Genomic DNA, 13,532 nt, shown 5'->3' with positions numbered 1-13,532 from the left:
TATGCTCTTTATATCTGTTCCCATTGAGTTCATGAGTGGTTTTGCTGCATATGAGACTGTCCTGTGTGTCGTCCAGAGAGCCAGCTCTTCCCCTAGCCTGGATTAAGGCCACACAGAGAACCCCTGTCTGCAGAAGAAAAAAAAAAAAAAAAGCAGCAGCAGCAATGGAGCTTTCCTACAATGAATTGTTCCCACCTGCAGAGTAGACAAGGCAACCCCATACCTCAGGCGTCTCTCTTGCTTCTGCAGCTGGTCCTGCCGGCCCTTAGTGGGACACTGCCCTCAGCTGCACTAACAGGTCTTTGTGTGTGTGTGTGTGTGTGTGTGTGTGTGTGTGTGTGTGTGTGTGTGTGTGTTGTGGCCTGCGGGAACTCTCTACGTAGAGCAGGCTGGCCTTGAAAGAAGAGAGATCAGCCTGCTCGCTGGCATTAAGGTCATGCACCACCATGCGGCGCTTCTGTTCACCTTTCTTCTCTTCCTTCCGCCTTGGTCCTGTCCTCTGCATCATCATTTCTCTTAGTCCAGACCATGTAATCAAATGTTTCTTCTTAAACCCATGGTGTATTTCAAGAGGAGGTCAGGCCCTGATCCCAAAGCCCTGGTTTTCGCAGGGCTACACACCGCTTATCCCCAAAGACAGCCTCCACCCACCCACCCACCCACCACGGGTGGAGGAGAGACAGATAGGGAGTGAAATCACCTGTGTGAGTAATGCATCGTTACCTTTCAGCAACAATGAAGAGGGAGGGTGGTGCACGTCGGTCCAGTGCTGCCATCACTGCGGCTCCGACTCCATCTCCAGCACCACCAAATAATTACATAATGATTACCATCCTATGTCTCCACTCTGGATGGAGATAAGGCTCAGCCCCTCGTTGTTAATATCTGACACTCAAATTTACCTCCCGTGATTGCTACGGCCCTACCACTAAACTGCTCCCTATCCTTTTACCCCTTGGGAGAAGTGGAGTCAGGGCAGAGAAAGGGAAGGAGACGTAGTGGGGCTGGTGTCTGGAGAAGCCCTACTGTGTGTCATGTGCAATTCTTATCTCAGTGAACACACTACCATCTCCATTTGTAGTATGAGGAAACAGACTCGGAGAAGTTAACAAAAACTTGCCCAAGACCATATTTAGCACATAAATACTGGAATAGGAACTCTAACCTGGGATCTCAGGAAGTCAAGGACCCCAAAACATCTGCTTTCTCCACCCTGGACTCACCTGGTTCCTAACCACTGACATCCATTGCTACACATCACATCTAGCACAAGACGCCTCTGTTGTTCCAGGTGGGCTCTCCCAGGCCACGGACACACTTGTCCACGTTTGGGGATCCCTGCTGGCCTTCAGGACACTGTGCACTGACCTCACCTGGCCCTCCTGTCTGGGTTCTTCCTTCCCTGACTCTGACCACAGCTTCTTTCAGTTCTCCACTCTGGATCCTGGGGAACCTGTGTCTTCCCTTATAGGCACTGTCTTAGAACACCCACATTTAGCATGAGATCGCTGTAATCTCCATACTATTTATAGTACAACCCTCAGTGTGATTAAATCTATCTCAGACATGTTTGAGGGTAATGATAAAAATATTTGAGATGAATATTTAAGGTTATATTTACATAATTAATCTTCATTCATTTCTCTTCATCTAACTTGAACAAGACTATCTATTAACTGATATAGCAGGATTGTTACAAGCCCAGAACAGGCTGGTATAAAGAGTGAAATTCTGTCTCAAAAACCCTATTGGGGGAATAGTAATACATTGATTTTTTGTTTATGATGATGATGGGGGTGTGTGTGAATGTGATGGACGAGAACATAAGGTCATCCATGTGAAGTCAGTTTTCTCCTCTCACTGCCTGGGAGGTGCAGGGACTGAGCTCGGGTCATTAGACTTGTGTGGGAAGCCAAAGACCTGAATTACTTTATTCGTGCACATACAGTCTGTGCTTTGGAAGGTGTCCCCAAAGACCCACATGTTAGAATCTTCCCAGCTTGTGAGGCTTCGTGGGATGGCAAAGCCTTTAAGAGGTAGTGCCCAGGAGGTTTTCTTTTGTTTTGTTTTCAAGGCAGAGCTTCTCTGTGTAGCTCTGGTTGTCCTGGAACTCACTCTGTAGAGCAAGCTGGCTTTGAATTCAGAGATCTGCTGCCTGTGTCTCCAGAGCGCTGGGATTAAAGACATGAGCCGCAACACCTGGTGAATCTCTGAGGTTTTTAAGTCATGGAAACATTCCCTTTAATAGAATTGTGAGACTGCAGTCTCCTCCTCCTTCATTTAAGTTTTTTTCCCATTTTCTCACCATAAGCCATCAGGTGAGTAACTTCCCTGGCCAATACTCTTCCCACCTTGGTTCACTGCCTTGGCACAGGCCCAACAACAACTGGCCATGAACTAAAACCATAAACCAAAATAAACCTTTCTTATTTGTAGGTTGATTTAGCTCAGGTGTTTGTTACAGCAACTAAAATCTGACTAACACAACACACATAAAAATGACTAGAGATATCTGTGAATGTCTCTTTAAATTATATTTACATTTAAATTAGATTCATCTGGAAGTTACATTGTTGACTTAACAGCACTAAATAGTTGGTATAACTATTTCAGCAGGAAAAGAATGTTTATTTGCATTTATTTCCTCAGTCTTCTTGGGCTTTTTTGTTTGGTGGTAACAGGATACATAGCTTTTAGGACCTTGAATTTGCCAGACAAACAATTTACCACTGAACTATGTCATCAGGCTTTTACTTAAAAGTTTCCCAAACTAGCCCTCAACTCACCTGCAGCCCAGGCAGGCCCTGAACATGTAATCCTCCTGCCTCAGCTTCCTAAGTGGCAAGGCTTACAGGCCTGAGCCTCTGAGCTGAGCTCTCAGTCTCTGCTTGCTTCCCGCACCGCAGCCTGGATCCTAGGATCCCAGAGCTGTGGTCCAGGAACATACATTCCCACTTACCTCCTTGAACCGTCTAACTCATGAGCACCTACCCTGGCTACCCAGAGCACTCTCCTGCTTCCTCCCTCCTCCTCCTCCTCCTCCTCCTCCTCCTCCTCCTCCTCTTCCTATTTCTTCTCTCCTTCCTTCCCCTTTCTCTTTCTCCTCTCCCTTTTTGGCTTTTGATTTTGCTGTTGTTTGGTTTGCTTTGGGGGTTTTGGTTGAGTCACCTTCCTGACATTGACCTATGAAGTCTTGGGCAAGTGCTAACAGTTCCCAAGGTTCCAGACTATGTCACTAGAATCACCCTGTCCTCCCTTACGGGGTCAAGCTAAGGAAACTGAAGGCTTTTGGGGAAACTTGCTGTTTGTTCCAGAAACACCAGGAAACAGAGCCCCTAGGCCCCGTCTCCGCCCCATTGTAAGAGGGCCAGCACCCTCCCTCCTAGGTATTGATAATTTTTACTTGTCTAAAATTGGTTCATGTGTTTATTGATACTAGGGCTCCTTCTATAACCCAGGCTACTTTTAAACTTACCATCCTCTAACCATGCCTCCTGAATGCTGGGATTACAGGCATGTGCCACCACGCCCAGCTAGAAAAACACTTTGTTTCTGGTGGCGAATGTGTTAACAAAACGCCAGTGGAGCATAGTTAATTCATGTGGGTTCTGAGGTGGAAAGAGAAGCCACGAGCCATGGTTACCCGACACAGTTTGGCAGGGCAGGTGTTTTAGACACACAGGCCTTCAGAGGACAAGGTTGCACCGTTTGAAATAGGCAGAGAAGCACTGTAACTTGATGGTACAGGGTTTGCCTAGCAGGTATAAGGCCCCGGGATGCACACACACACACACACACACACACACACACAGAGAGAGAGAGAGAGAGAGAGGGGGGGGCAGGACAGAAAGACAATTTTGAGGCCACAGGAATGAGAGAGTCTCTCGCCTGCTGAGAGTCAAGAACCCCAGCACCCATGACAACTTTTGCTTATAGCCCTTCTTTCCCAGCTATAAGCCTGCAAATTCCTAGGAATCCTACCAGAAACTCCCCTTACATGAGTGAACACATTCTAACCCCTAGAGGCCACCTCATCGGCTCCTAGTTTTATCTTATCAGATTGAAATCCCATTCACAGTACCTCCAGAGTCACCCTATAATTAAAAAAAATTCTTATCAACCCTTGGAGCTGTACCTGGGGAGTCACCGAAAATGGTAGCCATGACTAAAACATTTAACAGTGTTTCTTCCCAGAGATATTTATTTTATCTCTAGACGAGTGTGTTGCCGGCTTGTTTCTATGCACACCAGAAGAGACCAGATCCCTGGAACAGGTCTGTGAGTCACCCTGTGGTTTCTGGGAATTGAACTCAGGTCCTCTAGAAGGGCGAGAGCTCTTAACCATTGAACCATCTCTCCAGGCTTCCACTATATTTTAAAATGTGTCAGCCAGATTTGGTCACTGACAGAATACCAGAGAGACCAACTTGGAGCGCGAGTTAGTTAACGCTAACAACTGTCCGACGGAAGAAACCACAAGAGAGAGAACGTGCACGACTCAATTTCGTGGCAGAAGTGGGAGGCTGCTTACTCACAACTCTTCAGACCAGGAAGCCAAGCGTAGAGGGGGTCAGAGAGCCCACCCCAGTGAGTCCCTCCCTCCAGGAACTCTCTATGTAGACCAGGCTGGCCTTGAACTCACAGGGATCTGCCTGCCTCTGCTTCCTGAATGCTGGGATTAAAGTCGAATACATGTAATTTTTTGAATGTAAACAGATGATGGGCTCTTCAAAAATGTACCACAGTAACCTTACTTCCTCCAACCAGGCTCCGCCCTCTAACAGCCTGTGAAATTAGGAGCTCATTAAGGCGGCATTCACCTCAAATATAGAGGGGTAAGTCAGTAACACCCCATGATCCAATCCCCTCTTAAGAGTGCCACCAGCTGGGAGCCCAAACTACAACATTCTCGACTCTTGGGGAAACACTCCACGGCCAAACCACAGCACAGAGAAACGCTTACTGAAAATAACTTCCTCTCAGTTCCTGGAACCTGTGACTGGAGAGCTGGAGGGACCCTGTCAGGCAAAGCTGTGTGGTGAAGAGGGCAGCCTCAGGAGTCAGGGACGCATGCACTTGGCCCTCTGGCTCTGCCTCCCTTGGGCACCTTGAGCAAGAGACTTCAAATTTATTTCAGAATGTTTCCTTATCTGTTAAATGGGAAATTTTAAGCCTTTACGAGGCTTAAACTTACCGATAAATTATCAATTAGTAGTTCAGACTAAAAGATTTTTAGTGCATTCATTTTGTAAACACAAATGGGATAGTGAAAGAACTCTGAAAACGCATTTCATAAATTTTTTAAACAAATTCTAGGCCAAGCTGTGGTTGCTGTGCTTATTTAAACAGGTTGTAGGTTAATGGCGGGAACTGACTGTGTGCTTGTGTGTTTGAATGAGTAGACAGACACACGGATGCATATGCTTGGGAAAGCCAGAGGTCGATGTCAAGTGTCTACCCACCGTTTTGTTTACTTATTTACTGTGACAGGGACTCTCATGGTGTTCATCCGTCTGCTACACTGACTCGTCAGTGAGTCCCAGGGGTCCCCGTGTCTTCGATGACCCAGTGTTGGGATCCCAGGTTTGTACCACAGGGCCTGGCTTTATCACGTGGATCCTGGGGGTCAGAACTCAGGTCCTCAGACCTGAGCAGCAAGCAGTCTGCAGACTGGGCATCTCCCCAGGCCCACACAAGCACACTGCTTTTGAGGAATTTTTAGACGAGGCTTTTCAGCAAGGATCCACGTGGCTGCAGTACAAGCAGGAGACTGCACACGCTGGAGCCAGCTGGCTGCTGTTCCTAACACAGCCTCTCAAGGGCAGCAGGCTGGTCCCAGTTCCATGGCTAACACTGTCTGCTGCAACAGCTCCACCCTGGTAATGGCCCTGGTGCCAGTGAGTTCTTCTACATGCACAAGTTAGAAAAGCGTCTTTCCTGGCGTTTGGAATATCTTAGAATCTAAAGATATTCCCCTAAAAGTCTTTAGAAGCCTGGGCTGTGGATGGTTGTAAATTGCAATGGTACAGTTGGCAGGAAAGCTTTAAATAACTTTGTCCTCACCACAGGCCACCACGCCTGCCCTTGGCCCGCTTTTAGGTTCACGTTGTAGGTCACAGAAGTTGTACCTGACTGTTAGCCATTACCCAGGTCAGTGTCCCTCGACCAGACTCTGAGGATATGGTATGGGGGACTGTACACACGTGATTCAGATCTATAGGGGATGAGAGAAGCGCACGGAGTAGCCAGCCCCCGGGGGTCACATCGCCACCCTCCCGCGTTGAAATGAATGTGTAGAGTCTGGCTACAGGCTACATCCTGTGTTTTATGTCAAGTTGCACTGCCTGTGGCTAAGATTTGAGTCATTTTTAAAGACTCGATGGCCGTGTTAGGAGCTCTGTTAGAGTGTCGTTAGTGGCCCCCTCAGGGACCAGTCTCAGCCACGTGCAGAGCGGGGCATTTGTTTAGATTGCTTTAAGGAAAGTACTCACAAACTGAGATGATAAAGAGAGACCTTTTCCAGTAGCTGGAAGCCCAGGGTGAGCCTGGCCAGCAGAAGCTATCTAGAAGGCGGCAGAAGCAAGACCCAGATCTTCTGGAATGCTGGCTGGGAGCAGGTGAAACCGAAAGTCCCCAAGGCTGGGCTCTTCCGCTCATTGTGTCCCTGAAAGCGCTCAGAGAGAATACACCTTTTTTTTTTTTTTTTCTGTTTCAAGTTTCTAAATAGGAAGGAAGGAGGAAACTACAAATACCCTGACCACCGTCAGTGGCACAGGACCAGAAGACCCATCTTTAACCTGAGGGGACAGGGCCCAGATCCAGAAATCCCACACTGCAGAGTTCCAGGGTAAATGACCACACTGAGACCTGGTGGCCAGTGCAGAGACATCTGTCTAGGGAGGATTTGGGTTGTCATGTCCCTGTGATGTCTTTATTAGACTCCCACTTGGAGCTGAATACAGTAGCTCCTCGGTTCGCGTGTCTCATGTACCCCCAGACCTCTACGGTTAGCTAGCAGCAAGCTTCATTCTCTGGTTTTCGGATAGGCCTTGTTTGTGCATCAGGGTATCACCGCAGACTGTGAAGACAAAGTCAGCATGTTGGGTACGGTTCATGTGGTGCTGCCCCGCACCCCCACTCTGTCTCAAGTAGCTGATCGCAGGGTGCACCTGGGAAGCCCGTCTCACACAGTCTCCCCGAGAAGTACAGGGGACCTTTAACCGTTCATAACTGCTGAGTACAATGAGGAGAGTCAATCCAGTGCTGGCCCCGGCACTGGCCAGTAGGGCGGGGCCGGAGGCCGCCGTGGGCCCCATCTGGCAGACAAGCAGGTGCTACTGTCACCAAATCCAGCTTCCTTGAATCACTACTTGAAAATGCCGGAGACTCAGGACAAGGTTCTGGCCACAAGGAAAACCAGTAAACCAAGGAAGGGAGGCCACCCATGTTAGAGCAGCGGCAAGGGTCTATCAAGGGCTCCTCCGCCAGAATCCTGCCCTGGAGGGGGACTTAACACTCCCTTGGGCCAGGTCACTCTCGGAATCACCCTCGCAAGGGATCGCCCTTAGGAAGGTGAGTTCACCTTAAGGCATGCAAAGAGATAAGAGGAATAACGTTCCCTTTAATGAGATACTGTGCTTTTTCTTCCCAGAATTTCACCTCCCACACACAGACCCATGAGTTTGCCAAGAGTTTCAACTGGGTCTTTATTCTCTGCCTTTATCTTTGGGATGCGCGTTTGTGGATCCTCTGGGGTGATTCCTCTCTCTCCACCATGTGGCCGCTTGTCTGTCGTGTGTCTGGCCTCCGTGCAGACTCAGATGGCACCACTCTTTTTTTCCTCTTCTAACCCTCAGGTCATCAGCTGAGGTTTACAATGTACCCTCCCCAGAGGCTTTTCTTCTTTTAAATGTTAATAAATTGTCCTACAGATCCCACTTGAGTTCACTCTTAAATTCTCTTACTAATGAGACTAAGAAACCCAAGAGGGGAGCCCCAGCCCCCCCCCCCCGCATTGCTACGGTGGGGGAGCATCTTCAGTGTAAGGATGAGACAGAGGGTGGCGAGCGGAAATGATGATGATGCTGCAGAGAGAAAACAAGGAAGAAGGCGTGAAGCAGACCAAGTCCCCTCACTAACAGGAGCTCACCCAGCGTGTAGGAGGCACAACTGGCCTGTAGGGGGCGCCACTGGCCTGGCGGGGACATTGTCTTAGCTACCTTACTTACAAATCCACAGCCTTGCAAAGGAAGAGAGATTATCTTGTATTTCAGTTTAAGGCAAACATTTCTAACTTTCTTAAAACTTATTTTATATTTTTAGGTGGTTTGTCTGCATTGACTCGCCTGCATGTGCGTGTGTCTGACACAGGCAGAGGACAGAAGAAGGCTCTGATCCCCTAGAACTGGAGTTACAGACGGCTGTGAGCTGCTGGATGGTTGCTGGGAATTGAACCCAAGTCCTCTGGACGTGCAGCCAGTGCTCTTAACCACTGAGCTACCACCCAACCCCTCAAGCAAACATTTCCTGAGTGACAAATATACTCACATGAAGAGCTAAGCAGAAATCTGAGCCCAAGGTAAAAGTGACAAAGGGGACAGACAGGACAGGAAGGCAGAGATGCCAGACTTGTCTGGCCTGCTTCAGTCCTCCATGGAGCACCTGCTTTCATCAAGCGTGGCCTTAGTACCCCAAGACATACCCATGCGACTCATCATTAAACCCACACATCACAGTGTTAGCACACCTATAAAGACTCATTAAAGAAGCTGGGGCTGGAGGTGGTGGCGCAGCCTTTAATCCCAGCGCTGGACAGGCAGAGAAAGGCAAACCTCAGTGAGTTCAGGGCAGCCTGGTCTACATAGGGAGTTCCAGGTCAGCCAAGGCTAGGTAGTGAGACCCTGTCTCTAAACAAAACAAGACAAAAGGAGGAAATGGAAAAGAGAAACTGCTTTTGGTGAAGAAATAGAGACCGAACACTTCTGGGCTTGGCTGGTTGCTTGGTTTGCCAAGGACCATCCCAAGGAAGGTGTGCTGGGTGGAATCTATTCCTTTAATGACATATTTTTCCTTTGCTGGATTCCCACTCCCCTGTGCAGTCTTTTATGGGATTCAGTCATCAAAATCTGCCGACTTCTCTGTATTATTCAGAAAAGCATAACTTCTCCTTTTCTTCTTCATTTTTGCTGTTTTCATTTTGTTTTTGTTTTTTGAGACAAGATTTCTCTGCATAGCCCTGGCTGTCCTGGACTCACTCTGTAGACCAGGCTGGCCTTAAACTCACAGAGATCAGCCTGCCTCTGCCTCCTGAGTGCTGGGAGCCACCACTGCCAGGCTTTCTGCCTCTTTTCTAACCCTGCTTTCCCAACACTTAGGAATTCTCTGTTATTTTGGGCTCTTTTTTCTCCCTAAGGCCGCTGTCCAGGCATGAAGCTGCTCATCTGTCCTGTGTCGGCCTTCCTTCTATTCCCTTCCTCTGGGAAGCTGCTGAGACTTACAGCTGAACTTCCTGGGATGTTCCCTTTTAAACTCAAAATTGTCCTTGAGCTTCTGTTTGAGCCCATTCATAAATTCTTTTATTTCATTTTTTAAAATTTATCGTGTGTGTGTGTGTGTGTGTGTGTGTGTCTTTCCAAGCTCAAACCCTAGGCCTATGCTCCACCTCTAAGTCACACTGCTAAATGGATCCAATTCAAAGGTCTAGACCAGTGGTGGAATGACCCTTTCATCAGAAAACCCAGATATTACGATTCATAACAGTAGCAAAACTAGCTATGAAGTAGCAACAAAAATAACGTATGGCTGGGGGTCATCAGAACATGAGGAACTGTGTTAAAGGGTGGAAGAATTAGGAAGGCCGAGAACCACTGGTCCGGAGGGTGTGAGACTAGCTCGGCTGTCCTTAGAGTATTTCCTTTTGAAGCCAGGACCATTAAGGCTAGTTAGCAGGACTGGGGTGTGGCCTCACTATTGTTTGGACCTGCCTTTGACCTCACATCCCCAAGCGAGTGGCAGTTGCTGCCCTGCACGGGCAGGCGCAGGAAGTGGGCGGGCCTCAGCCCCGCTTGGTGGTTCATGAGAGAAGAAACAGAGAAGTTATAACCTCTGCGGTTTGGTTTGTGTTGCAATATGAGCATCAGGAAGCTGTTCTTACCGGGTCTGGAGTGCAAAGTTGAGGGCAGAGAGAGCCCTGACTGGTGAGGGGCGTACCCTTCATCCTCCACAGGAGCCTGCCAGGCCCTGGTAACTGGTGAAGCCATTCAATTTCAGGAAATTTCCCCCAAACATAGCTCTGTTGTTGAAATGAGGCAGTCAGAGAGTATTTGCAAGACTGTGGTTTGCTCAGACAGGCTTGATTCCAGCCCTTGAGAGGATTGCTGAGTTTGAGGCCAGCCTATCTACATTGTGAGACCCTATCTAAAAAACAAACAACAATGAAAAAGAAAGAAAAACCATTAAAAAAAACAACAATAAACAAAAAAGAGTGAAACCTGACACACCCACAAATCTCATCCGGGCTGACTTTGAACTTCTGATCCTCCTGCCTCTACTTCCAGAGGGTGGATAGAGCACACACAGTTGATGCTGTGCTGAGGATTTGAACCCAGGACTTTGTGACTACAAGGCAAGCACTCTACCGACTCAGCTACATCCCTAGCTCTAGTTTGCCTCTCTCTTAAAGATAAGCGGCTCCCCTCAGTGGTTCACCATAACTGAAAAACAGCGCTCGTTGGCAGTATTACCAAACATGGGGGTCACAGCCTGTGCTCCAACAACCCAGGTTCAGCCACCATTCTCCAGGTGCAGATTAACAGTAAAAAGGAGAATGTAGTCATTAGCACTGAACCAGAGCACACTGATTAGAAGATAGCCAGAAAAAAAAATGTCTGAGCAAGAAACCAAGAGTCACTGGGCAGTAGTGGCACATGCCTTTGGTTCCAGCACTCCGGAGGGATAGGACGGTGGATCTCTGTGAGTTCCAGACTAGCCTGGTTGATGTACAAAGTGAGTTCCAGGACAGTCAGAGCTACAGAGAAACCCTGTTTGAAAAAAGAAAGGAAGAAAAGAAGGAAGGGAGGGAGGGAGGGAGAGAGAGGGACAGGGAGAGAGGAAGGGGGAAGAGGAGGAAAGGAGGAAGATAGGAAGGAAGGAAGGAAACAAACCAACCAAAAGCCCCTGGTAGGGATATGGAGACCACAGACAGAAATCAGAACTCCTTGGAGTTTAGTGGGATAGAGCCTCCTATCTACAACCCTATGATGGTCACCTCAGAAGTGTCCCGAGGACCCAGCTAGAGAGAAGATTATTGAGACCATCAGGGTTCACACTCCTCCCTACAGCTCCTGAGGGTCCAGACCCTTCCCTTGCCACATGCCTGGCTCACCAAGTGAGGATGACCGGCGCCAGGGGAGGGAAGGTTCTTCCACAGAGAATGGTACCGGCCCGCCCGTAGAGGTAGTTAACAGTGAACTAAATTCCCTGGTAGGCGCTTCCTCAGGGTGTCACGTGGTGTGGACAATCTCTCTGAGAAGTCAGGGACGCCTGATACAAACAGGCGCCACACAGCTGGCAGAGACTGACTCTAAAGGCCTCTTACGGGCCCAGGTCCGCAGGGTGAGCTTCACAGTCGCTTTGATCTTAATTAGCGTTCTGGGGTATTAAAATCTACGCCCACACTCTTCTAAAGGGCGAGGGCCCAGCGCAGGGAGCGGGGTAGTGCTCAGGACAATGCCAGGAGGTGGAGTTCCCAGGGGGTTGGGACACGGCCAGCCTTACCCTGCAGTATGCACTAGGGAACCGAACATGGTATTACGGAGGCAATGACTGTATCCACAGGCGCCTCATTCCTGCACTTGGTGCGAGAGGGAATTCCAAAGGGGAAACTCGGCGTGGGCAATGGGGAACATGCCCCAGGCTGGCCTGAAGAGCTCGTACTCTTCCCCCATTGGCCGCCTTCCCGATGCCTATTTTATTACATTAGCTTATCTATTGTCGGGGTGAAAGTGGGGTGCAGTCACAGCCCACCAGTGGAGGAGATCAAAGGACAACTTACAGAAGGAATCAGTTCTCTTCCTCCATGATGCAGGTCCCGGGGATCAAACTCGGGTCATCAGGTACATTGTCGAGCGCCTTTACCCACGTATTACCCCCGCCAGCCAGATTCTCGTTTGGACAGACACCTGGGCAGCATGTTCCCGGGGAGTAGCGCCCCCTGCTGGAGCGTCTGCAGAAACTTCACTTCCCTGGCAGGATGCAACAGACATCACCTTGGAGAGATTAGAGGGACAGAGCCTTGTGCCCGCCCACTCTCTGCAGGACTCTGGGGCGGGGAATGGTCATTCAGAACCCTGCTCCCTGTGCCAGATCGAGTCCAGCCATAGTCCAGTGGGAGAATGAAACGGGGCCGCAAGAGGTACAGAACAGCGGGGTCCAGTGGGGCCGTCCTCTGACCTGAAGCCAGGGGCCCATCGAGGAGGACAGGAGGACCACAGCTGCTGTTCCCAGGAGAATCCCCCAAAGAAACGGCCCAGAATGAAAGTCAAGCAAGCGCCATCTTCCGAGCTTCGTCATTTCCATCCGTGTCCCCTCCAGTCTATCTCAATGCACGGGCCTTAGGCTGGCTCCGCCCCTCCCTCCCTGGACGCATTGTCTCCCCGGGATCTTAAACCCAAATTAGCTGCTGATTCAGTGAAGCGGAGGTGGTCACACTGGTCAGCCTGACCCTCTTCCTCTAATGTAGTGATTCTGAACCACAGTAATTGGTCTTTATTCCTAGAACAACCAGTCTTCACCACATGGTGGATTGGTGCCCCTACTCCCAGCTCCGGGAACATGGTAGAGCTCACAGTGTCTCTGGGACAAAAAGCTCTTCAGCAGCTCGGGTTTAATGGAAGCAGTCGTCCTTCTCAGACAGCCACCTGGGGCTTTTCATGAATTCGATGGCCACTGCACCTGCCCCTCACCTCTTACACAAACAAGGGGCTTTAGGCTCAGCCTGAGGGACCTTCATGAAGCAGTCATCACACCGCTGCCTTCGAGTCTCTCCCAGAGGTTTGTCATTACTGTGTAAACTCAACCAGGAAATTCTCCACCACTGTGGGGATCCCAAAGCCTCCCGTTGTGGCATCCTGACCAAAAAGGCCCTGTGACCTGACTGACAGTGCGAACCCTGTGACTGTGACCTGACCCTATCTAGAACCTTCTCCCTCTTGACTCCGTGTGGCTTGCTGACACGCTCTCTCAGATCCTTGTCTTTCTCCCCTGCTGCAGCTCCCCATGCCTCTCCTTTGCTGAGAACTTAAAGTCTTCAATCCCACTGTCCTCAGCTTGCTGTCCTGGAAAGAAAAGGCACCAGAGCCGGGGTGGAGAGGCCGGGGCAGCTCTCTCAGGCCTGGGCTTTTGGTGATCCATGAATGCCAGCTGCCCACGCTGACAAAGTCCCTGCTTTCATGCCTCTTCGTGTGGATGCCCCCCCACTCTCCCTCACTCCCCCATCTCCACCCCCACCATCTCGGCCATGAGCTGCCGTACAT

At 49.5% G+C, this 13,532-nt stretch overlaps 1 long non-coding RNA gene across 1 annotated transcript; it reads right to left on the bottom strand.

Moving 5' to 3' along the window:
- Positions 1–7,601: 7,601 nt before the first annotated feature.
- Positions 7,602–11,585, bottom strand: LOC121137214. Its single transcript, XR_005874446.1, has 3 exons — positions 11,384–11,585; positions 10,154–10,416; positions 7,602–8,084 (listed from the first exon to the last, which is right to left on the bottom strand). It is a non-coding gene; the product is annotated as an uncharacterized LOC121137214 (long non-coding RNA).
- Between the last annotated feature and the right edge of the window lie 1,947 nt (positions 11,586–13,532).

This window comes from Mesocricetus auratus, unplaced genomic scaffold, assembly GCF_017639785.1.
Source record: "Mesocricetus auratus isolate SY011 unplaced genomic scaffold, BCM_Maur_2.0 Super-Scaffold_100676, whole genome shotgun sequence".
NCBI lineage: Eukaryota > Metazoa > Chordata > Mammalia > Rodentia > Cricetidae > Mesocricetus > Mesocricetus auratus.
Note: the sequence above shows the minus strand (reverse complement) of the source record. Positions and strands in the feature narration are given on the sequence as shown.